Genomic DNA, 24964 nt, shown 5'->3' with positions numbered 1-24964 from the left:
GGGGCTGAATCGGCCACAACAGTCGACAATATTAGTATCATGGGTGTTAATCAGGAAGCAACCAATACCTCCAATGTGGCCCCCTTAACACCGTTTAAACCACCCTCTACTTTTTGCCCGTTCATGCCACGTGACGTCATAGACGTATTTCATGAGAACCTAATCAGTGAACTAAAGGATCTTCACAGCAAGACATGCAAGGGTCATTATAAGTATGACCAGTCAATTGTAGACTATGAATCATTGGTGTCTAAGCTCAGCAAGGACAAAAATATTATTGTGCGCCCCAGTGACAAAGGAGGAAACGTTGTGTTATAAACCAGGGCTTATTATGAAAAGGAGACTTATGCTCAATTGAACAATCGTGACCACTATAAAAGGATGAATGCTGACATGATCAAGACTATGCAGAGTGAATATCATCTACTCCTGTCTAAATGGAGGTCCAGGAAACTGATATCGGAATCAGAATACAAGTTTTTGAAAACTGATTATCCCGTAACCCCGTCAATATACTTTATACCAAAGGTCCACAAGGACCAAACCAATCCCCCAGGCAGACCCATCATTACTGCCAGAGGAGGGTCTCCTTGAAAGGACATCTGTGTATATTGACTATTTTTTACAATGTCATGTCAAATCTCTTGAATCATTTATACAGGATACAGGGGATTTTTTGTTCAAATTGAAAAATATCCAGTGGCAGGATGGTGACTGGATGATGGCATTAGATGTCATGGCCCTGTACAGTAGCATCCGTCATCTTGATGGTATAGCGGCAGTCAAGTACTATCTTGAGCGAAGGGATGCAAGGTTTGACCAGCACAACAACATGTTGATTCAAATGCTCACATTCTGTTTGGAACACAATGTATTCATGTTCAACAATTTGTTATATAGGCAACTACAGGGATTTGGAATGGGGGCCAGTTTTTCTCCAAGCTTCGCGTGCTTGCACATGGGAGCTTGGGAAGAACTGGTCCTCAGGGCCTGCTTTCACTATGAAATGACGAACAAAGTAATAGCATGGTACCGCTTTATAGATGACCTTTTCGTGGTATGGAGGGGTAGTCAAGAGGAGGCCGTGAATTTTTTAGATAGACTCAAAGAAAATCAATATAACATCAATTTCACGGTCACTATGAGTCAAAAACAACTACCCTTTCTTGACACCGAGGTGTATGCCAGCGGGAATAAATTGGAGACCAGATTGTATCGAAAAAGTACCGCTGGCAACACAACCTTACACGCAGGTAGCACACACCCGGCTCATTTAATAATGAGTATTCAATTCGGCGAAATGATACGCCTCAGGAGACTGTGCAGCAATGATAGAGATCTACAACAAGCACAGGCAGCCAGTACAGGGAGGTTCCTAGAAAGAGGGTACCAACGTAAGACCATTGACAAGGCAAGGCAGAAATCCCTGATGATAAGTCGCCCTGCATTACTATCCAAATATGATGCCTCGGCTGAGACATCAGAACTAAAGTTGTTGGACATTGCAGGGAACACTGATGCAGTAGATCCCTTTCGGTTCATCATTAGTTATTGTAACCAACATAAAGATATTCGTAAAATGGTTAACAAGAACTGGCTCATTATACTCAAGGACCCTGTAATTGGCCATCTACTACGCAAGAAGGCATCCATAACTTACAGTAGAGCCCCGAATATGAAGGACAGGTTGGTTGATACTGGCCCTGAGGTGTTGGAAAAAACGTCTTGGCTACAAAGTAATAGAGGTTTTTCCAAATGTAAAACCTGTAAAGCCTGCACACACGGCATCAACAGAAGGTCTTACAAGGATGGTTTTAGCAATCAAGAACATCAGATTAGCAAAATCCTAACATGTAAAACCGAATTTGCGGTTTACATCCTTGAATGTCCCTGTGCATTACGCTATGTGGTGAGCACCAAGCTCCCCGTACATAAACGTATATTACAGCACTTAGAGCCATTACCTCCCAAGACAATACCTATCCAGTTGCACGACATTTTAAGCAGCATCATCAAAGTAATAACAAGGGACTCAAATATTATGTTGTGGATACAGTTTTGGCGAGTAGACGTGGGGGAAATAGAGAGTCAAAATTGCGCAAACTGGAAACAAAGTACATCCTACAGTTAAGCACCAAGCAGCCTGGGGGGGTTAAACCTCACGGAGAATTTATACACGTGTTTACACTAGGCTCTGTAGGACAGTAATACGATTTTTTCAGCAATTGTAAGGTGCTAGAGTCAATTATGTTCTTTTAAATAGTGTTTTATGAGATTGTTTACTATTTTCTGTTTTAACATGACTCCAGTTTCAACTATATCTTATTGCTCCATGTGTTAATATATTAATTTATTAATTTATTGACCCATGATTAATTATTTACTGCGCTGTTTGCACTACTTTCCCCTAAGTATCCAACCACTTGTGATCTGTGGATCAAAATGTTCCCTTGAAATCTGTATATTGTAATATTTTTTACCTCATGTTCTTATATTGTTTCTCTAGCAATATTTTCCTCTGCGATTGATAGAGATTGTCTCTCAAGACATACTAAGGAAGCATATCTGGCACCTCAAATCTACTGGAATAGACAGGCTGGGCTCAGTCTGTCTGAATATATGCCTTTGAATTTGATGTTTTTAGTTTCATATTTCCTCGCACATTGCACTTTGCACCTCTACATGAATTTAGCACGTTAGGTATGGGTTGATTATGAAAACTTTGTTGAGTTTAGCATATGATTGCACTTTACCTCAGGGGATTTAACCCATTATTTTCTTGGCGATAATATATTTTGACGCATGATAGTTACAATGTGACAAAATGCACAATTTGTAGCAAGTGATTATGTGTCAAGGTTGTGCAATATGAGTTTCAGTGTTGGTATTTTACCTGCATTATGACTTGTTTTTTTTTAATTGTACATATCGTTTATTTTAAAATGATATTGTATCAGGTGTGTTTACTAGGTTTACTAAACTGTGACCCAATGAAACGGTAGCACTTGCACTTTAAAAGCACACCTATTTATTACAGCAATAAAGTAATTCCTGCATCCAAGACTCTGGTCCGTGCCTGGTTCCTGTTCCTGGCTGAGTGTGAGACGGAGGCGCGAGGGAGACAGAGGTTTTGGTATATATATATATATATATATATATATATATATATATATATATATATATATATATTACCTACTGGCGGTCGCCAGTAGGTATATATAGTTAGGATTTTTTCTCTATGGGTTTTTTGAAAATTCTATGTCTAATAACTTTGGCGTTTGTGGACGGAATTGGCTGAAATTTTCAGGAAAATGGCACATTTTGTTTCTGAGCAGCCCTTGAAAATTTGGGGGGGGGTTCGTCCAGTGGGGGCCGAGAAAAAAGGGGGGTCCCAAAACGTGTTTTTAACATTGAGTTTTCCATAGGGCGGTTGGCCTCACTTTTAGCCCGAACGGCTGAATGGATTTGCACGAAACTTGGCAAAATTGTAGGGACTGGTAGCCCGATGTGCCTTTTGTAGGTCTCAATATATGTGCTCCAGTGGATTTTGAGAAATTAACGTTTAAAAAAAGATATATATCTGTAACAGCGGACCGGGCAGCGCACTGGTTCGCGGACTTTTCGCGCAACGGAGCTTTGTGAAGCGAAGCTGATTGGTTCTCCGGCGTCTGTCAACATTCCAAACAGTCCGTAGCGGCCGCCATCTTGTCTCTCGGTAGGATCGAGAGACAAGAGGAGGTCAAAACAAAGGGGGAAATAACTATAAGGGGGCATAGTAGATCCTCGCTGACCCCCTAGGTTTGATGTGGAGGTTTTAAAAGGGCCCCGCGGGGCAAAAAAAAAAAATAATAATAATAATTGAACGGCTGAATGGATTTGCACGAAACTTGGCAAAATATTAGGGACTGGTAGCCCGATGTGCCTTTGCTAGGTCTCAATATATGTGCTCCAGTGGATTTTGAGAAATTAACGTTCAAAAAAAGATATATATCTGTAACAGCGCTCCGCTTCGCGTAACGGAGGTTTGCGAAGCTGATTGGTCATTCTGTCACTGGGCTATAGTTGGGCTACATCTGGCTGATATTTGGGCTACATTTGTTTTTTTGTGTGTCTGGCGGCCATCTTTGGGCTACATTGGGCTACATTGGGCTTCATTGGGCTACATTCGGCTAATTAGCAAATAGCTCATCGCAAACTAGGAATGGTAAAGAATCGCTATTTATTCCTTAAAGTTCGCTATTTAGGAAATGCAAATAACTTTGATGATACATATGGCGGTTCATCTCTAACAAGATAAGAAGCATAGGGATACATTTATGATGACTGGCGCATCACCAGGGATGTGTTAGTCATTTTGTGCCGCTGTTCCGTCACCTATGGTGTGCTGCATTTACAATGCGGCGCATCATGGGGCAAAAACAGCACAGATGCGTGATGTATCTGTGCCGTAAAGGTGGCGCATTGCTGGAGTTGTATCGCAAGTGTGATGAAGCTCCAGCAAGGGTCGGGGGTGCCCCTGTCGCAGGGTTTCTGTTCTCACACAGAACTGTGGACAGAGGATTGGAACCTCGGCGAATTAGGGTGTCCCAAAACTCACGTTAGTAATCAAAAACTCCTTAGCAAGCTAGGTACAGTGTCACATTGGATATAACAAACTCTCAATGTTTAGACAATCCAGAATATGAACTTATAGTACCTCAGGATACGTGGAACTCATGAACAGTCGGTCGTTATAGATTTCTTAGAAACCAGAACATGGAGTTAAGAAGAACAGATGTGTATTTGAAATGTTTATTTACTAATGCCGTCTTCTCAGGCGTAGTACCTTAGATAATAAAAGTACACATATTATCAGTAGCAAAATTACCAGCATAGTTACTAGTACATAAAAAGTGAATGGTGATAGTATGTTAACATGCTGTAAATGAATAAGAGTTAGCAACACTTATAAGCAGCCGCGGGCCGTGGAGGGAGTTACGGTGAGGCAGGGAGGCGGGGAGGGGGAGAAGCAGGGTGGAGAATACAAGTACACATATTATCAGTAGCAAAATTACCAGCATAGTTACTAGTACATAAAAAGCGAATGGTGACAGTATGTTAACATGCTGTAAATGAATAAGAGTTAGCAACACTTATAAGCAGCCGCGGGCCGTGGAGGGAGTTACGGTGGGGCAGGGAGGCGGGGAGGGGGAGGGGCAAGGTAGAGAGGGCTCCACCCTGCTTCTCCCCCTCCCCGCCTCCCTGCCCCATCGTAACTCCCTCCACGGCCCGCGGCTGCTTATATCTCACCCTCCCTAATACACATATTATATTATTTGCTAAGAAGGTCTCTTTGTGTTGGTTTAGGGCGTGCCCATACTTTAGTGTCTTAGATTTGAAGGAATCACATCAGCATACACCAGCTCTCTCTTCATGTGAACCGCATCAACTGTTGTGTATGTGTGTTCGGCAAAGCAATATAAAACCCGCCTCATGCCCAGAATTGGCAGAAGTTGCACTTATGTTATGAGTATGAAGTCGTGGAGATCAGACCTCATAACAATTCTGTATCGTGTTGTTCTTGAAACTTTAGCACTCGCTGTACAGATATAGTTTAACAAGTAAAGCAGATAGTAGACCAATAACATATTATTCTCATGTAAACCACGATGAACTACTAGGTGGAAAGCTAAAGCAACAACTAAGTGTCGTGTGCAGAAGTTGCAAAAAAGGAAAAATGGCGTTTAAACCGGTAATGAGCCCATGCTAACTTAACACGGTGTAAAGATATCCAGGACCTAGATGACACCTCCTCATGATCCGGAAACGAACTGAATAAGATAATAGAAGTGCCATCTCATGAGAGCAGATTGCAAGTTTATATGTGGACGGTCCGCAAGGTAAAGCATTAAAAACTAGGAAAATTGAATGCTAAAGAAAAATAAAACAGCCAAGTACTTTATCGAGTCTTAAGCCAATAGGCAAGGTAAATAATAAAAACTTGACAAATAAGTCAATGAATTGTCAATGAAATGCTAGTACTCAGCATATCAAACATGAAAAAGGTCTATGACATAACTGTGTATGCAAAATAAGCTGCAACAGCCTCCAATAGGAAGTCACCGTCTTCATCCGAAAACAGTTCAGCCATCCAATTTAAAAGCGGAAAAGAACATACGTGCTCTCCCAGCACCGGATCCTCTATCACCATCAGAGGACAGCTCGGTGGGTTTTCAAGAAAGCTCTGTTCCAAGAAAGACTGTGCTGCCGCCAGTAAATTCCAGGGACCAAGTAGTCCATGCATCAATGCCACAGCCATAATCCTTTCGCCAGGACAAACCAACTCGTGAGTAATGATAGGAGTCATCAGCTGATTAAAGTCGACGTCAGGAGAAACCGGTCCGCAGAGACACAAATCAATGGCCCAATCGAAATCACAGGTCAGGCAGTGAAATACAGGCTGGACACAGGTGAAGTAGGAGAACCGAAAAGATAATCCATATGCCGTGCTTAATATCGCCAACGGCATTGTGCCATAATATTCTAGCATGCGATTGCGGAACAGTGTCAGCAGCTGCAGGGTCGGAGGTTGCATAGGAGGGACATCCATATTTAAAAATGTAAAAAAGCACAAGAGCGTCCGCTGGTAATGCAAGTAAAAATGCCAATCTACGAACCAGAGTGCAGAAAATACAATGAAAGGAAGCAGGGATGACTCCAAAGATTTTCTCAAATGAAGTCACGAGACCACTGGTAACAACTTTAAAAAAGTGTGCCAGGGACTTTGTGGAGGATGCGTTAAAGATAGTCGGAAACATGTTGCTGAAATTGAAAGGCAAATCTTAATTGAAAAGGGTGTGCACCTCTGTATGGGTGTTCGCTATGTGAAGTACGAAAGTTTCACGGGCCGAACTCAAGGCCACCTCTCTCTGAGACAAAAGAGCTCTTATTCTTGCCATGCCGTTGAAACGTGTCCCAAGGTTGGTATTTGTGGCCAGATTGAAAACTCCCTATGTTCATGTGTGGGAGGAAATAGAACATTTCTGCAGCAAATAACCCGTTCACTTACTGTTACGATAAAAGGAATACTTTTAATTAACTCAGAACAATCTTCATTATTGAGCATCAAATAACTACCATTTTCCAACAACTTGAACGTGGGGATGATAGCAGGAACTGGCGTGCCTTGCAACACGCAAGCCATATTTGGTCGGTGTTTGTTGCATGAACCGTGTAACTGTATGTGCCTACACATTAGTGAATGATCTGGCGTCTCAGTGCATTCCTCTCCATTCAGATAAACTTCTTGATCATCTTTGAAACATCTGTATGTGTATGGAAGCGACCAGACCTCATGAAGAAAAGCACTACCTAAAGGTTCATAACGACCTATTGGTATATATTTCATACAATTTGAAAACTTATATAAAGCAAAAGGCAGCGTTATTAAACCGTGGATAAGGCATGTTGCCAAAAAACCCGCAATCCTCTGCTGATGATGTCACTGAGCATGTCATGAATGATGTAATATGTGACATCATCAGCAGTGGATTACGGGTAATGGTATCTCTAGTTTACTCCCTTATAGCTGTGTTTCTTTTAACATAAGTGTCTGTTTCCTTCCCTTATACTTACTGTTTTTGGTTCGCTTCCGGTTCGCGTACCAGCGAGCGAACTAGGAAGCGAACTAAGAGAAATAGAGGTTGGCACAATTCCAAATATTGTACCAATTTTTTAATAACGGGGAGGTAGTTCTGAAAAGAACTTTTTTTTTTATTTTTCTGAACATTTTTTTACTGTTTTTGAATTTTTCGGAACAGTTTTATATTTTTTTGGGTTTTTCTTGGAGGGGCAATGAAAACGATTCATTGTAAAGGGCTCAACAGGAGCAACAAAACAAAAAAAAGAAGTATTTATTATTTTGGGCGTTTCGGACAAACTTGCATATGATAGTCAATAGCTCTGTTGATCAGAGTGATGCTTTTTTCTCCGTAGGAAATGAATCCATCGCAAAATGCGCAGATGTGTTTTACATCACCAAATCTCATTTGTATATTTGGCACCATCTCCCTGCCCTCTGGTCCCGTTACTTCCGGTACAACAGATCTTCTGGCCATAATAGGGAGATTATCTAGGTCGTTCCGAAACTGTGCAGCACTGTAGTTGTTAGGATGCCACCTAGTCATATGGCGATGCATTGTGTAGTTTCCGAAACTGTATTTTTTGTCGGTCCCTCTGGACAGTCTATCTTGACATATAAGGCAAGTTACGTATCTTGCATTTACTTTTTTCTGACCTTTGGGAATTTTAAAAAATTGCCAAATGAAGTTTTCTTTCCGGTGAGACGTCCTGGGCTGCTCAGGCAAAAACTGCCTCTCTTCGTGCTCGTCCTCCTGTTCCTCTTCTTCTTCTTCTTGTTGAATTAGAACTTGAGCAGGTGGTCCACTCTTCCTTGGATGTGGTGGAGGTGGTGGGGAAGCACCAGCTGAAGCTACTAAAGAAGCCATTGCTCAGTGATCACAAAGGGTCTTTCTCTCACAATGATGAAAGTCAGAGTGAGGAAAGAAGGAGGGATTTTCATCATTTGGGAAAAACAAGAGTTCTCAACCAATCAAAAGTGTTCATTTTAGATTATATGACCTAGTCTTACATCATTAGGAAACCAAAAGTGAAATGAACCAATGAAAAGTGTTATTACCAAGTCACATGACTTGCTGTGTTTACGTTAAGCGCTTTGCAGGGCCTCCCGGTTTGCTTCCAGAAACCTGCGCTTTGCGACTCGCTTCGCGTACCAGTTCGCTAACGTAGCACGTCATATGACGTATCACGCGACAACGTGAAACGTCATGCGGACGGGAGGCGTCACGATGTTGTTTTCTAACGCGGCACTTGCGGTAAAGAAACGTTTACCGGCTCGCGGTCTATTTCGCGGCATCAAGGTCAGCTAACGGGAAGCTTCCCGATTCGCGAAGCGGGAACGAAGAAAAAAAAATATTTAAAAAAAAAATTATTCATAAACATATAAAATATATTTTTGGATTTAAAGAAGAATACATTTTACAGCTACAGATATTAGCTGTTAAAAAACCAATGAAATTCACAGAAAAAACCATAGGTTATAGACCATATATAGTTAGGAATTAGCATTTACAAAACCTTGAAAATTCACTGAAAAAACCATAGGTTATAGACCATATATAGTTAGGAATTAGCATTTAGAAAACCTTATTTTACTCACACAAAACCATTGAAATTCCATATATAGTTAGTTGCACTAACTATATATCGCGCACCCGCAATCCACTGCTGATGATGTCACATATTACATCATTCATGACATGGTCAGTGACATCACTGATGACATCACTGATGACATCTCAAATGACATCACTGATGACATCACTGATGACGTCTCATTTGGCATCATTCTTGTGCTAATACGATAAACCTCTTCAGACTCTAATATAACCTTAGATACACTCAGTGTATACAGACACTCACACACTGCCACTCATCCATGGAGTTACTCACACACCCAGTCAGTCATGCAAAGAAACAATCTCACCTCCATTTCTTCAACTATACAGTTATACACACCTTACTTATTGAAACATATACTAACACATATTTACTCTCTTATACAATCCCTGATACAAGTTCACAATGATCGATACAACCACTCACTCAGTGGCTCTCATGCACAGTTATTTATATATGCCAACTCTCACATGTACTGTGTTTTACATATGTACTTACTATGACATGTAGCATTGAGATATCCATTCACTCATCAATACACTCATGCACACAGTCAACTGCCCATGTAGCTGTTTCCACATGCACTCTTGAACTCATACACCTAGTGAATAAACTGCTCACACATCTATGCACAGAGTCACACACCTTCCAGCCACCCCCACACAAACTCAATCTCCCATAGAAATACTTGGGCAACCAATTAATAACACATATAGCCTCTCGTATAGCTAATGATCAACACATGCAGCAGTTTACATCACAACAGACATAATGATGCACAAATTAAGACAGTTTAGTCACTAACCCATGCATTCAGTGAGACACATTTAATCACTCACTCATACAGTCAGTCACGCACCTACTAAATCCTTCATCCAGACACTTATACATCCACTCATTCTTCAATATCTAAGACATATTTTAACTTTACAGAAACATACAGTCACTGGATGTTGTCATCAGTGATGTCATTTGAGATGTCATCAGTGATGTCATCAGTGATGTCACTGACCATGTCATGAATGATGTAATATGTGACATCATCAGCAGTGGATTGCGGGTGCGCGATATATAGTTAGTGCAACTAACTATATATGGAATTTCAATGGTTTTGTGTGAGTAAAATAAGGTTTTCTAAATGCTAATTCCTAACTATATATGGTCTATAACCTATGGTTTTTTCAGTGAATTTTCAAGGTTTTGTAAATGCTAATTCCTAACTATATATGGTCTATAACCTATGGTTTTTTCTGTGAATATATATATATATATATATATATATATATATATATATATATATTCACGAAATCTTCAAACCTCCACACCCAGCGGCGAAAGAAGAGGCAGACCCCACGTTATCCGGGCAAGTTGTTATTTATTCAATGCCTTTTCAAAAATGTAACGTTTCGAGTACTGACGTACTCTTGTTCACACACCACATTCTCGTTGGGAGATTTCTTTTATGCTTGCAATTCTGACCCCTCCTATGGGCCACACCTACCACACGTGCATCACATGATTTTGCCTACAGTCTGGTTTAAACAGTTTAAAGGCACAGTGCATGTTTGGCAATGCATTATACGATAGTATTGAACACCTTTAAAACCCCGTTGCATGACATAATGCATGATCTAAATTTCATCATGTTAATGGATATATATTGAAGTACAAATACCCGAAAAATTTGACATATCCTGACTGCATGAATGCATTCAATGGAATATTACTAGCGAGGCTACTGAAATGATATGCTTAAATGCATGATTCAATTCTTAATCAATTTACACTCAAAACTAGAACATTCACAAATAACTTTTTCGTAAAGCATTATAGATAGGTTAAAGTGTTAAACTTAATCATAGTGCCGTTGTAGATTAATACAGAGCTTGGCAAAACTGTGTGAAAAAAGGACAATGTGTTACTTAACAGCACCTAAGTGTAAAGCCATAATATTGAGCTACAGTCCTATATACTTATTTAAAATTTATATATTGTAAACTTTATGTTACATAAATATTAAGGACTATTTACAAAAAAGATTTTTTTTACAAAATGTGAAAAAAAGTGCTCAAATGTATTCACAGTGCAAATGAACCACCTAAAGAAATTTTAAACCCATGATTGTTTAAAAGACTGTCCTGTTAAGAAACCATGAACAGCCAGCTCAAAAACAAAACTCGGACCACAGATCACCTAAAATAGGTGCATTTTTGTGAATTACATACAATTTGAAACATGTGTAATTCAACACTCTTAACTGTGGTGACGTGTCAGCTGAATCATACATTATGATGTATATACCGACTGCAGAGTGTACGTGTTGGATCGACATTCCTATAGAAAATTGTGCATGTCCTCTGTCGCGTTCAACCCATTGGGTTGTTTACTGTCAAGCCTGATGATATACTGCGTTTCCAGTCGGCGTAATAATTTATCACGATCGCCACCACGTCTAAGTGGCGCAACAGCATCGATGACATAATTTGTGAGACACGATAGATCCCTATTGTGCCTGCTGTTAAAGTGGCGCGCCACTGGATAAGCACCATCATGGTTAACAATAGCACGGAGGTGCTGCAGTATTCTAACATGCACCTGAGCACCGGAACTGCCGACATAGCGCAGACCGCAGGTGCATGTTAAAACGTATACCGCAAAATCCGTTCGGCAGTTGTAATTGCCATGAATCGGAACTTCAATATCACTGAACGGAGTGCGGTAAGGGGTGATGTTCTGCCCAAATTTACAAGCGCGGCATGAGGAACATTTGTGAAAGCCTTTACCTCCAAACCATTGATTGACTACAGGTAGTTCAGGGCTGGATTTAACCAGCTTATTGTGCATACTGAATGCACGCCTGAATGTAATCACGGGTCTTTCCGGAGTCATATCACGTAAAACACCATCGGTTTTTAAAACTGCCCAGTGTTTGTTCATTATGGATTTGATTTTGCGGTGTTGTCTACTGTATGTAGTTATTAGCCTAGTTGTGTCAGCATTAGCATCATTGTCGGGAGGTTTCGGTGTCAGCAAAGAGACTCTCGATCTTTCTCTACTCTTTTCTAGTGCTTGGGACAAACAATCTTTGCTGTATCCCCGTGCCTCAAGTCTCGCTAACATCGCAACAGCACCTTCCTCAAACTTCTCTTGTGTGTTGCAAATTCTTTTTAGCCGCAACAATTCACCGAGAGGAATACTCATGATGACGTGTTTTGGGTGACCACTGCTGGCGTGTAGTATGCTGTTGCCAGCAGTGGGTTTCCTGTGTAGGGAAGTGCCAATCATAGTACCGTTGATATTGATACTCACATCAAGAAATTCAGCAGATGTAGTACTGATATTAGATGTGAAAAATAAATTAAAATGATTGGTGTTTAGTGCATTGACAAATATTTGAGCACTCATCACATCACCCTCCCATATACAAAAAACATCATCGATAAAACGCATCCAGTGCTTAACGCGTTCAAAACCAGGAGTACCTGCAAGGTCCTGCTCCTCCCACAGCCCCACGTGAAGACACGCGTAGCTGGGGGAGAAGCAGGATCCCATGGCAACACCGCGTATTTGTCTCCAAATGTCTTTGCCAAATAGAAAATAATTGTTGTCAAGGCACCATTGTACCAAATCGCATATCATTTTGTTGTGACTATAGTACATACAGGATTTACGTCCCAAAAAATGTCTAATCCCTTCAATGCCTTGCGTATGTTCGATACAGGTGTACAAAGACTCTATGTCTAAAGTAATGATGCACCAGTTTTCCTGCCATTGTATTGATTCTAACTTAGACAAAAGTCCCCTGTATCCTTAATATAACTGGGCAGTGATTGGACATGCTCCTGTAAATAAAAGTCAATATAGCGTGAAATGTTCTCACCCATACTTCTGATCGCCGAGATAATGGGTCTCCCCGGTGTTGGATCCTGCATTTTATGCACCTTGGGAATTAGATACATGTGCGGCATGACCGGATGTTCCACCAATAAAAAAGCACATTCATATATATATATATTCACAGAACAAACCATAGGCTTCAGGCCTTTTATAGTTAGGAATTAGCATTTAAAATACCTTTGAAATTCACTCAAAAAACTATAAGTTTTAGGGGTGCTATAGTTAGCTGGACATTTCACTCATACAAAACCATTGAAATTGCTCCTATATAGATAGTTGTACTAACTATATTTTGCGCACCCGCAATCCACTGCTGATGATGTCACATATTACATCATTCATGACATGGTCAGTGACATCACTGATGACATCTCAAATGACATCACTGATGACATCACTGATTACATCATCCAGTGAATGTGGTTTGCTTCGTTTTTTAAATATGCATTATATATATAGCAATTTGCATTGAAGAATGAGTGGATATATAAAAATAAATATTTGGATGGTGGATTTAGTAGCAGTGTAATTGACTGTTTACTTGACCAATTTATAGTGTCACACTAAATATAGTGGATAGTGACTAAACTGTGTGAATATCTGTATCACTTTGTCAGTTGTTGTGTAAACTGGTTCTCCAGTTGGTTACTAGCTATGTGAAAGTCTATATTAGTTAATGGTTAGTTAACTGAGTATTTGTATGGGAGAGTGAATGTGCGTGTGGTTCGGTGGGTGGTGTGTGACTGCCCAAAGATGTGTGAATAGTTGATTCACTAGATATATGAAGTTAAAACTACATGTTCTAACAGTTGTTTGGGTGAGTGAATATCTTTATGGGTGTGGTGATGAGCAAATATATTTCTCAATGGTACATGTCCAACAAACTAGAAAAATTAAAGGCAGTGTATGTGTCAGTTGTTGTATATAAATATGTACACATAAGACTCAATGATTGTGTAAGTGACTGTATGGATAACTGTATACTTGTAATAATGATTTTATAATACACTAAGTATGACTTACAATCTAAATAAATAGATGAAGTGGTGTTTGTATAAGTGTGTAACTAAGTAAATATGTAAGTATGATCCATTGTTTGCATAAGTGAGTAGGATGACTTCATATGTGAATAGGATGTGTGCTGGTGTGCGATGTCGATATAGGTGTATAAGTATTTTTGATAGTGTTCTATTGTTCATTGACAGCATGTATGAGTGAATCTACAGGTAAGTGATTAGATGTGTGTATACATCTATGAATCACTGAGTGGGTTTTTAGATACTTGTATTGCTGTGACAATGGATTTAAATATGATACTCTGTATTTTACAAAGAGTGATGAAAGATTTTACTAGTGTATGAAAAGGTATATGTGATTGTCACGGGGATGATGTAATCAGTGATGTCATCAGTGATGTCATTTGAGATGTCATCAGCGATGTCACTGACCATGTCATGAATGATGTAATATGTGACATCATCAGCAGTGGATTGCGGGTGCGCGAAATATAGTTAGTACAACTAACTATATAGGAGCAATTTCAATGGTTTTGTATGAGTGAAATGTCCAGCTAACTATAACACCCCTAAAACTTATAGTTTTTTGAGTGAATTTCAAAGGTTTTTTAAATGCTATTTCCTAACTATATAAGGCCTGAAACCTATGTTTTTTTCAGTGAATTTCAAAGTTTTTTTTAATGCTAATTCCTAACTATATAAGGCCTGAAAGCCCACCAGGAATCTCCAGTATGCGCCAGGGGACTGCATTACAGAGAGGTGTAATGAATCCACGCCCCTTTTTACACCTCTCTGGAACGCAGCCCCCAGGCGTGTTTGCAGAGGGGGAACTAATTCCCCTTGCATACTGGGGGTCCCTGGAGGCCAACTAGCCCACCTTGAACCAGAAGTATGCGCCAGGGGGCTGCATTGCAGAGAGGTGTAATGAGGCCACACCCTTTTTTACACCTCTCTGCAACGCAACCCCTGGCGCATTTGCAGAGGGGGAACTAATTCCCCTTGCATACTGGGGGTCCCTGTGGGCCAACTAGCCCACCTGGAACCTCCAGTATAAGCCAGTGGGCTGCATTGCAGAGAGGTGTAATGAGGCCACACCCTTTTTTACACCTCTCTGCAACGCAGCCCCAGGCGTGTTTGCAGAGGGGGAACTAATTCCCCTTGCATACTGGGGGTCCGTGGGGTGCGAATAGCCCACCTGGAACCTCCAGTATGCACCAGTGGGCTGCATTGCAGAGAGGTGTAATGAGGCCACACCCTTTTTTACACCTCCCTGCAACGCAGCCCCCGTGCATGTTTGAAGAGGGGGAACTAATTCCCCTTGCATACTGGGTGTCCCTGGGGGCCAACTAGCCCACCTGGAACCTCCAGTATGCGCCAGGGGTCTGTGTTGCTTTGCCCCGGAGGGCCACACACGTCGCGCACGTATATATAAATATATATATATTATAGTTAGCTGGACATTTTACTCATACAAAACCATTGAACTTCCCCCGATATAGTTAGTTGTACTCACTATAACTCGCGCGCCCGCAATCCACTGCTGATGATGTCACATATTACATCATTCATGACATGGTCAGTGACATCACTGATGACATCACTGATGACATCTCAAATGACATCACTGATGACATCACTGATGATATCACCAAGTGAATGTGGTTTGCTTTGATATTTAAATATGTATTATAAATACACTACTGTGCATTGAAGAATGAGTGGTTATATAAATATAAATGTGTGGATGGTGGATTTAGTAACAGTGTCATTGATTGTTTCCTTGACTAATTTGTAGAGTCTCATTATATATAATGTGTAGTTACTAAACTGTGTGAACGTCTTTATTGCTTTGTCTTAATTGCTATGTTAAAGACTATATTTCTTATTGGTTTCTTAACTGAGTATTTGTATGGGTAAATAAATGTCTATGTGGTTTGGTGGGGGGATGTGTGATTGCCAAAAAATGCGTGAATAATTCATTCAGTAGGTATATGAGGTTAAGACTACATGTTATAACAGTTGTTTCAGTGAGTGTATATGTTTATGGGTGTGGTGGTGATGAAATATTTCTCTCAATGGTACATCTCCATTAAACTTGAAAAAAAAGTCAGTGTATGTGACAGTTATATCTAATTAAGTGTGCCTAAGACTTAGTGATTGTATGAGTCACTATATCGATAACTGTATACTTGTAATAGTGATTTTATAACACACTAAGTGTGAGTTACTATCTATATAAAAAGATGAAGTGGTGTTTGTATAAGTGTGTAGGTGAGTAAATGTAAGTATAATCAATTGTTTGCATAAGTCAGAAGGATGTCTTTATAAGCGAATACAATGTGTCCTGGTGTGTAATGTTGAAATAGGCATATAAGTATATTTGATAGTGTTCTGTTGATTATTCACTGCATGTAACACTGAATCTATAGGTAAGTGATTAGATGTGTGTATAGTTCTATGAATAACTGAGTGGGTGTTTAGAAATTTCTATTGGTGTGTCAATGGTTTCAAATATGGCACTTTCTATTTTACAGTGAGTGATGAAAGTTTATACTAGTGTGTGATGAGGTGTATTTGATTGTCACATGGATGATGTCATCAGTGATGTCATCAGTGATGTCATTTGAGATGTCATCAGTGATGTCATCAGCAGCGTTAGCCGGTAGTGGGAGTACCGGCCGGGCGGTGACGTGGGGAGGGGAAGGGGCAGGGTGGGGGGTAGTAATGTATGGATTACGGACTTTAACAGGTAAGTACGCATAAAAATAAATAAAACGAATTTGGTTGCGTGCACTGCATCACCAAATGCGATGCAGTGTGTGCAACGAAATTAGTTTTATTTATTTTAATGTTTACTTACCTGTTAAAGTCCGTAATCCATACATTACTACACCCCACCCTGCCCCTCCCCCTCCCCACGTCACCGCCCTGCCGGTACTCCCACTACCGGCCATGGCTGGTCATCAGTGATGTCACTGACCATGTCATGAATGATCCACTTTTTGTAACATTCCGGTGGCGCAGAAGACTGAGTTAAATTTATCAGGCAGGACTAAGCTACTTTTTGTGGCGTAATCCTGCCTGATAAATATCAGTCCCTTTAACGCAGTGTCCTGCGTTAAAGGGGTGTGCAATAAGTATTGCTTGGGGCGTTCCCAGCAGCATCCATGGACTTGAGTAATTTATAGCATCCTCAAAGTCAGTCTTTCGAAAATTCCAAAGTATAGGACATGATAATCCAAATCCAAATGTTTCACAAGAAAAGTCATAAACCGTGTCCGTGGGTCATATCTGCCCAAACGCCGATATTCCGAACGATTGAAAATGACTTTTCTTGAGAAACATTTGGATTTGGATTATCATGTCCTATACTTTGGAATTTTTTAAAGACTGACTTTGAGGATGCTATAAATTACTCAAGTCTGCCCGAATTGTGTGGGTAAAATTGATACCTAGTCACTTTGAATAGGAATGTACTATACACCAAGATTCAGCGCTTCAATAAGGACTCTAAGTGATATGATTTGATTGGACTTGTTGTGCAAGTGGTGCTGTGCCAAACTTTGGAATATTCTCCACTACTCTCTACTACTCACTCTCTACTACTACACTACTCTCTAATACTCACTCTCTACTACTCATTCTCTACTACTCTACTACTCTCTACTACTCTCTCTACTACTCACTCCCTACTACTCACTCCTTACTACTTACTATCTACTACTCTCTCCTACTCACTCTCTACTACTCTCTACTCACTCTCTACTATTCTCTCTCTACTACTCACTCTTTAGTACTCACTCTCTACTACTCTCTACTTCTCACTCTCTACTACTCTCTCTACTACTCTCTACTATGCACTCTCTACTACTCTACTACTCACTCTCTACTACTCTCTACTACTCACTCTCTACTACTCTATCTCTACTACTCTCTACTACTCACTCTACTACTCACTCTCTACTATTCTCTACTATTCTCTCTCTCTGCTACTCACTCTCTACTACTAACTCTCTACTACTCTCTACTACTCACTCTCTACTACTCTATACTACTCACTCTTTACTACTCTCTACTACTCACTCTCAACTGCTCTCTACTACTCACTCTACTACTTACTCTCTACTACTCTCTACTACTCACTCTCTACTACTCTCTACTACTCACTCTCTACTACTCACTCTCTACTACTCACTCTACTATTCACTCTACTACTCTACTACTCACTCTCTGCTACTCTCTCTACTGCTCTCTACTGCTCTCTACTACTCACTCTCTACTCTCTATTACTCACTCTCTTCTCTCTACCTCTCTACCTCTCTCTACTTCTCTCTCTGCTAGACTTTACCTCTCTACCTCTACACCTCTACCTCTCTACCTCTCTCTACACGCATGCATATGCATTTATATATATGTATGTGTATATATATATATATACATACATATATAAATATACACAATCTGCATATCTATATAAATACAAATATAAATGCATGCATACTGATACATATATGCATACATATGCATGTTATTTACCTGAAAGTTTGAAAAACACTATTAAAAGCAAAGCTAAAAAGCCACCTCATTACAAAGAGAATGGCTTTAACTTAAACGAGGGCGAGATCTATTGCATTTTCAATGCTTGTTTACTTTGGTTCCATCAAGAAGGCATTCAGATGTGTCACACATTTGCCATAAATTCTGAATGTTAGCACTCTAGTTGCTCATTAGATCACTGTAGTAAAGGTACTGCTCACCAGGGAAGTCTGCTGCTAGTATTCAAAGTGCATGTTTCAGTCTGCATGTCAGAATTTTTTTAATTAAATAGAAAAGGATTTGAGAAGTCAAAATGAACCCCCTCATTTTCTTCCTTTTTAAATTAAATGTTTTCAGACTTACCACTTCATTCCAATCAAGATGGCTTCTGGTGTGTCATACTTTTGTCATAAGTAAGACTGTTAGCGCTCTAGTTGTTCTTTGGAACACTCTGGGACATTCTGTCATTGGGCTATACTTGGGCTACATCTCGGTGATATTTGGGCTACATTTGGGCTCTTTTGTCTCTGGTGGCCATCTTGGGAGACTGCATGTCATAATTGTTTAATGAAATCGAAGAGGATTTGAGAAGTCATAACCACACAAAGAGAGCAGACCAGGTCTGGAGAATAGTGTGTAGCTGTACTTGCCAGGGTGCAATAAAAGGATGCGTGCAGGAACACATGATGCTGAAGCTCACTGGCTATATGAATCCCATCAGACCACCTTCGTGGTGGAATTTGCGTCATGTGGGATGTTTACTGATCATTCCAAGACGCAGCCGACCTTGTAGTGCCGATGCAGAACTGGATGTCAGGAAGATAGCCGTGATAATCATCATAAAGTGATATTTGACTAAAGTGCAGTGCCTAGAGGACAGTAGTGAAATAAAATTGACTACATGGGCGTTGTAAAGTATTCAAAACGCACTCAATGTGTCAAAAGTTAAAAAAACGCCGGGTAATATGATTACCCAATGGCGCTGTGAAGAACGGTCGACATGTTTCAGCTCTAGGGGCTTTCCCCCAGCTTTCTTCAGGACCATAACAAAAAGAGGCTACTACAACCCAGAATGAGATGTTAAATCAAAACCCAACAATGTACTAGAAAATCGGTACATATCTACCAGGAACCATCACAGTTGAATGTCCACTGGAAGGAAAGGAGATCGTCTTCTTCCTAAAAAATGGAGTTTGATTTACAACAACATCATATATCGAATACGCACCCAGATACATACACACAAGCCGCACAGACAAAACACACTTGCATGAATAATTGACATTCTGCATATTTGGAAAAAAAGGCTTAATAGCTCAAACAACATGAGGCATTTCCGCATGATGCTACTCACCCAGCCTTGTGTGGGTGAAGACCTCACCTCACCCGGCAACCGCTCGGGAGTGTGAGACCCCGCTCTATAGTGTAGATAAAAGGAAACAATGAGTAACAACCCTATAGTTTCCAAGCCAATTGCTCTACACAGAAACCTAACATACGTGTGAACGTGCCCCTACTGCTAAAACCTCACAGACCCTGCTTTGATGTGCGTGGCACATGTAATGGACCCAACTAATACAATTCCCCTAGTACCATCAGACACAAAGACATACTCATGTTCACCCAAATGGGTGTTCACAATAGGTTATAAAGCATATATACCTATGAGAAACAATATGTGGTTATGTATGACCTAGAACTAGTAATTGCAATTTACCATGATAAAGGAAATAACATTTACCCAAAGACATAAAACTGCAAAGCCCTTGGTAGTGACCTAAAGATACATAAGCTTGACGGGCCGTCATAACTAGACAGCACAAGGTTCCTCAACCAGACCTCCAGACTCCATGGTGCGAGATCTCAGTTCCTACTCTGACAAGTGCAAGTAACCTACAGCGAGACAAACAGGGGACTGACCTGTCCGTCGGTGACTCGGATGGTGACCCGAGCGGAAATGGAGGTGTCGGAGAGGCCGCTTATTGCACTTATATAGCTGCCATTGGTTGAAAGAAGTGGCCACAATCGCCATTGAGACAGTGGCGTGAACGAAGAGACACTGCTCACTCGCGCATGCGCATTAGCGCGATACAAATTGAAGACGTCAGCGCGTGCAGGGAGACACTGCTCTAGCGCACATGCGCCGCGACGTAAATATCACAGACAATAACGTAAAATTCGTTATTGTCTATGTACTAATTTCAGGAAAAGAGCCCAAACTGGTCAAACGGGACATTAATGAAGAAAGCTGGGGGAAAGCCCCTAGAGCTGAAACATGTCGACCGTTCTTCACAGCGCCATTGGGTAATCATATTACCCGGCGTGTTTTTAACTTTTGACACATTGAGTGCGTTTTGAATACTTTACAACGCCCATGTAGTCAATTTTATTTCACTACTGTCCTCTAGGCACTGCACTTTAGTCAAATATCACTTTATGATGATTATCACGGCTATCTTCCTGACATCCAGTTCTGCATCGGCACTACAAGGTCGGCTGCGTCTTGGAATGATCAGTAAACATCCCACATGACGCAAATTCCACCACGAAGGTGGTCTGATGGGATTCATATAGCCAGTGAGCTTCAGCATCATGTGTTCCTGCACGCATCCTTTTATTGCACCCTGGCAAGTACAGCTACACACTATTCTCCAGACCTGGTCTGCTCTCTTTGTGTGGTTATATATTGTATTAAGGGGTATGAGCAGACAGGTCATTAAATATCCCCTTGACCCTCCACATACCTGTTTTGTTTTTAGTATTAAGAGCAACTTTTTAGTTGCGGGTCTTTTTGTGAATGGAGGCAACGCACCTCTGGTTGCATCCTTTAGGCTCACCTAACTAAATTGTGTATATACCCCCCTTCTGTTAAATCCTACTTTTGGCACCTACCATCTAAGGGCCATGCTGTGCCTTATCTAACTATGACCCTTTCTAACTATGACCCTTTATAACTTTACTACGAGTTATCACTTGGAGATGCAGTACTCCACACGATAAGCAGTCTGTTGTGGATGCCTCACTCAGAGTGACTCCACAGAGACTATACATTTTTCTGATTGTTTCTTGAGGTCAAAGTTCCTCCACCCCATAAGGATTCCATCCAAGAGACCTCATCGTTACCCTTTCCTATTTAAACAAACATCGGGCGTAGGACACTTACATATGGTCCTACAATCGGACATATATGAAGATGTAGGGTGCTCTCGTGACCCAAGTGACCATTCACTATGAGCTCTTCGAGTGTGAAAAGTTTTACTGCTGTGCTCGGGTCTCGTTTAATGTACCTGCACCTTTTACATTAATGTCCCGTTTGACCAGTTTGGGCTCTTTTCCTGAAATTAGTACATAGACAATAACGAATTTTACGTTATTGTCTGTGATATTTACGTCGCGGCGCATGTGCGCTAGAGCAGTGTCTCCCTGCACGCGCTGACGTCTTCAATTTGTATCGCGCTAATGCGCATGCGCGAGTGAGCAGTGTCTCTTCGTTCACGCCACTGTCTCAATGGCGATTGTGGCCACTTCTTTCAACCAATGGCAGCTATATAAGTGCAATAAGCGGCCTCTCCGACACCTCCATTTCCGCTCGGGTCACCATCCGAGTCACCGACGGACAGGTCAGTCCCCTGTTTGTCTCGCTGTAGGTTACTTGCACTTGTCAGAGTAGGAACTGAGATCTCGCACCATGGAGTCTGGAGGTCTGGTTGAGGAACCTTGTGCTGTCTAGTTATGACGGCCCGTCAAGCTTATGTATCTTTAGGTCACTACCAAGGGCTTTGCAGTTTTATGTCTTTGGGTAAATGTTATTTCCTTTATCATGGTAAATTGCAATTACTAGTTCTAGGTCATACATAACCACATATTGTTTCTCATAGGTATATATGCTTTATAACCTATTGTGAACACCCATTTGGGTGAACATGAGTATGTCTTTGTGTCTGATGGTACTAGGGGAATTGTATTAGTTGGGTCCATTACATGTGCCACGCACATCAAAGCAGGGTCTGTGAGGTTTTAGCAGTAGGGGCACGTTCACACGTATGTTAGGTTTCTGTGTAGAGCAATTGGCTTGGAAACTATAGGGTTGTTACTCATTGTTTCCTTTTATCTACACTATAGAGCGGGGTCTCACACTCCCGAGCGGTTGCCGGGTGAGGTGAGGTCTTCACCCACACAAGGCTGGGTGAGTAGCATCATGCGGAAATGCCTCATGTTGTTTGAGCTATTAAGCCTTTTTTTCCAAATATGCAGAATGTCAATTATTCATGCAAGTGTGTTTTGTCTGTGCGGCTTGTGTGTATGTATCTGGGTGCGTATTCGATATATGATGTTGTTGTAAATCAAACTCCATTTTTTAGGAAGAAGACGATCTCCTTTCCTTCCAGTGGACATTCAACTGTGATGGTTCCTGGTAGATATGTACCGATTTTCTAGTACATTGTTGGGTTTTGATTTAACATCTCATTCTGGGTTGTAGTAGCCTCTTTTTGTTATGGTCCTGAAGAAAGCTGGGGGAAAGCCCCTAGAGCTGAAACATGTCGACCGTTCTTCACAGCGCCATTGGGTAATCATATTACCCGGCGTGTTTTTAACTTTTGACACATTGAGTGCGTTTTGAATACTTTACAACGCCCATGTAGTCAATTTTATTTCACTACTGTCCTCTAGGCACTGCACTTTAGTCAAATATCACTTTATGATGATTATCACGGCTATCTTCCTGACATCCAGTTCTGCATCGGCACTACAAGGTCGGCTGCGTCTTGGAATGATCAGTAAACATCCCACATGACGCAAATTCCACCACGAAGGTGGTCTGATGGGATTCATATAGCCAGTGAGCTTCAGCATCATGTGTTCCTGCACGCATCCTTTTATTGCACCCTGGCAAGTACAGCTACACACTATTCTCCAGACCTGGTCTGCTCTCTTTGTGTGGTTATATATTGTATTAAGGGGTATGAGCAGACAGGTCATTAAATATCCCCTTGACCCTCCACATACCTGTTTTGTTTTTAGATTTGAGAAGTCACTCAAAATGTGCCCTAATTTTTCTTTCTGCGGCACTAATCATACTTTCTATAGCAAAATATACCCCCTCATTTTGTTCCTTTTTAAATTAAATGTTTTAAGAGTTACCACTTTATTCCAATCAAGATGGCTTCAGGTGTGCCATACCTTTGTAATAAGTAGCGCTCTAGTTGTTCTTTAGAATACTCTAGGAGGCTGCAGTAGAACACAAAGGAATCAACTGACAGTCTCTGTCCTTGTTGGATGTACATGTTTTACTGAGAATGTCAGACTTCATTCTCACATGACTGAGAAAGATAATGTGAATTTACAGAAAATATGCTTTCAGTTTAGCTTATAGATCCCCTTCCAAACCACTGTGGGAAAAGCATGAGATAATAGTTTTCTTTCAAACATGATTCATGATATCCCAGCAGAAGGCTTTTTCACATGGTTAAATCATCTTAGAACACACCACAATTCCTAAAATGAGTATGGTACCATCAACAAATGATTTATAATGTAAGTAAAGTCCTAAAACCTATTAACTGCAATGCTTTTTAATGAGGTGCTATCATGTATATTGGTCCCAAGATGGCTGCCAACACTTCTTGGATAAAGTGCTGACAGCCAATCAGATCTCACGATGAGATGTGTGGTTAGGCTCCGCCCAGATATATATGTGTTTTTGAAGTTAATTTTCGTAAAAACCACTGGAGCAATTTTCACCAAATATAGAAAAGGCACTTCTGCGTACCAGTCCCTACAATTTTGCAAAGTTTGGTGTAATTCCATTCAGAGGTTCGGACTGTAGCCTTGTCTATTCGTCCTATGGAAATTAACATGGGGAAAACACGTTTTGGGGCCCCCCTTTTTTTTTGGCCCCAACTTCACGAATCCCCCCGAAACTTTCAGGGGAGGAGCGGAGCGGAGCTGGCCTAAATTGTGGAAAATTACATGCAAATTCCTCAACCGGCGCCAAAGTTATTCCCAATAGAATGTTGCGGATTTCCTATGGTAGCTAGGTCCTAACTATATATACCTATATATATATCCACAAAACCATCCTTGTTTTCAATATTTAAAATACATTTTTCAGTGCATGCATCCGATGTCACAGTGGGTTTATTTGCTCACACACTCATGTAATAATATTCCTTGCATGGTGCTGTCATACCATTTCAGCCTTGTGATAATTCCCGGCCTCCAGCACGATCCTAGTGAGAGATTGTCCCACTCTGAATCCCTTCCTCAGCCATTCCACT

This window comes from Lissotriton helveticus, chromosome 5_1 (genome assembly GCF_964261635.1).
Source record: "Lissotriton helveticus chromosome 5_1, aLisHel1.1, whole genome shotgun sequence".
Classification (NCBI taxonomy): Eukaryota; Metazoa; Chordata; class Amphibia; order Caudata; family Salamandridae; genus Lissotriton; species Lissotriton helveticus.
Note: the sequence above shows the minus strand (reverse complement) of the source record.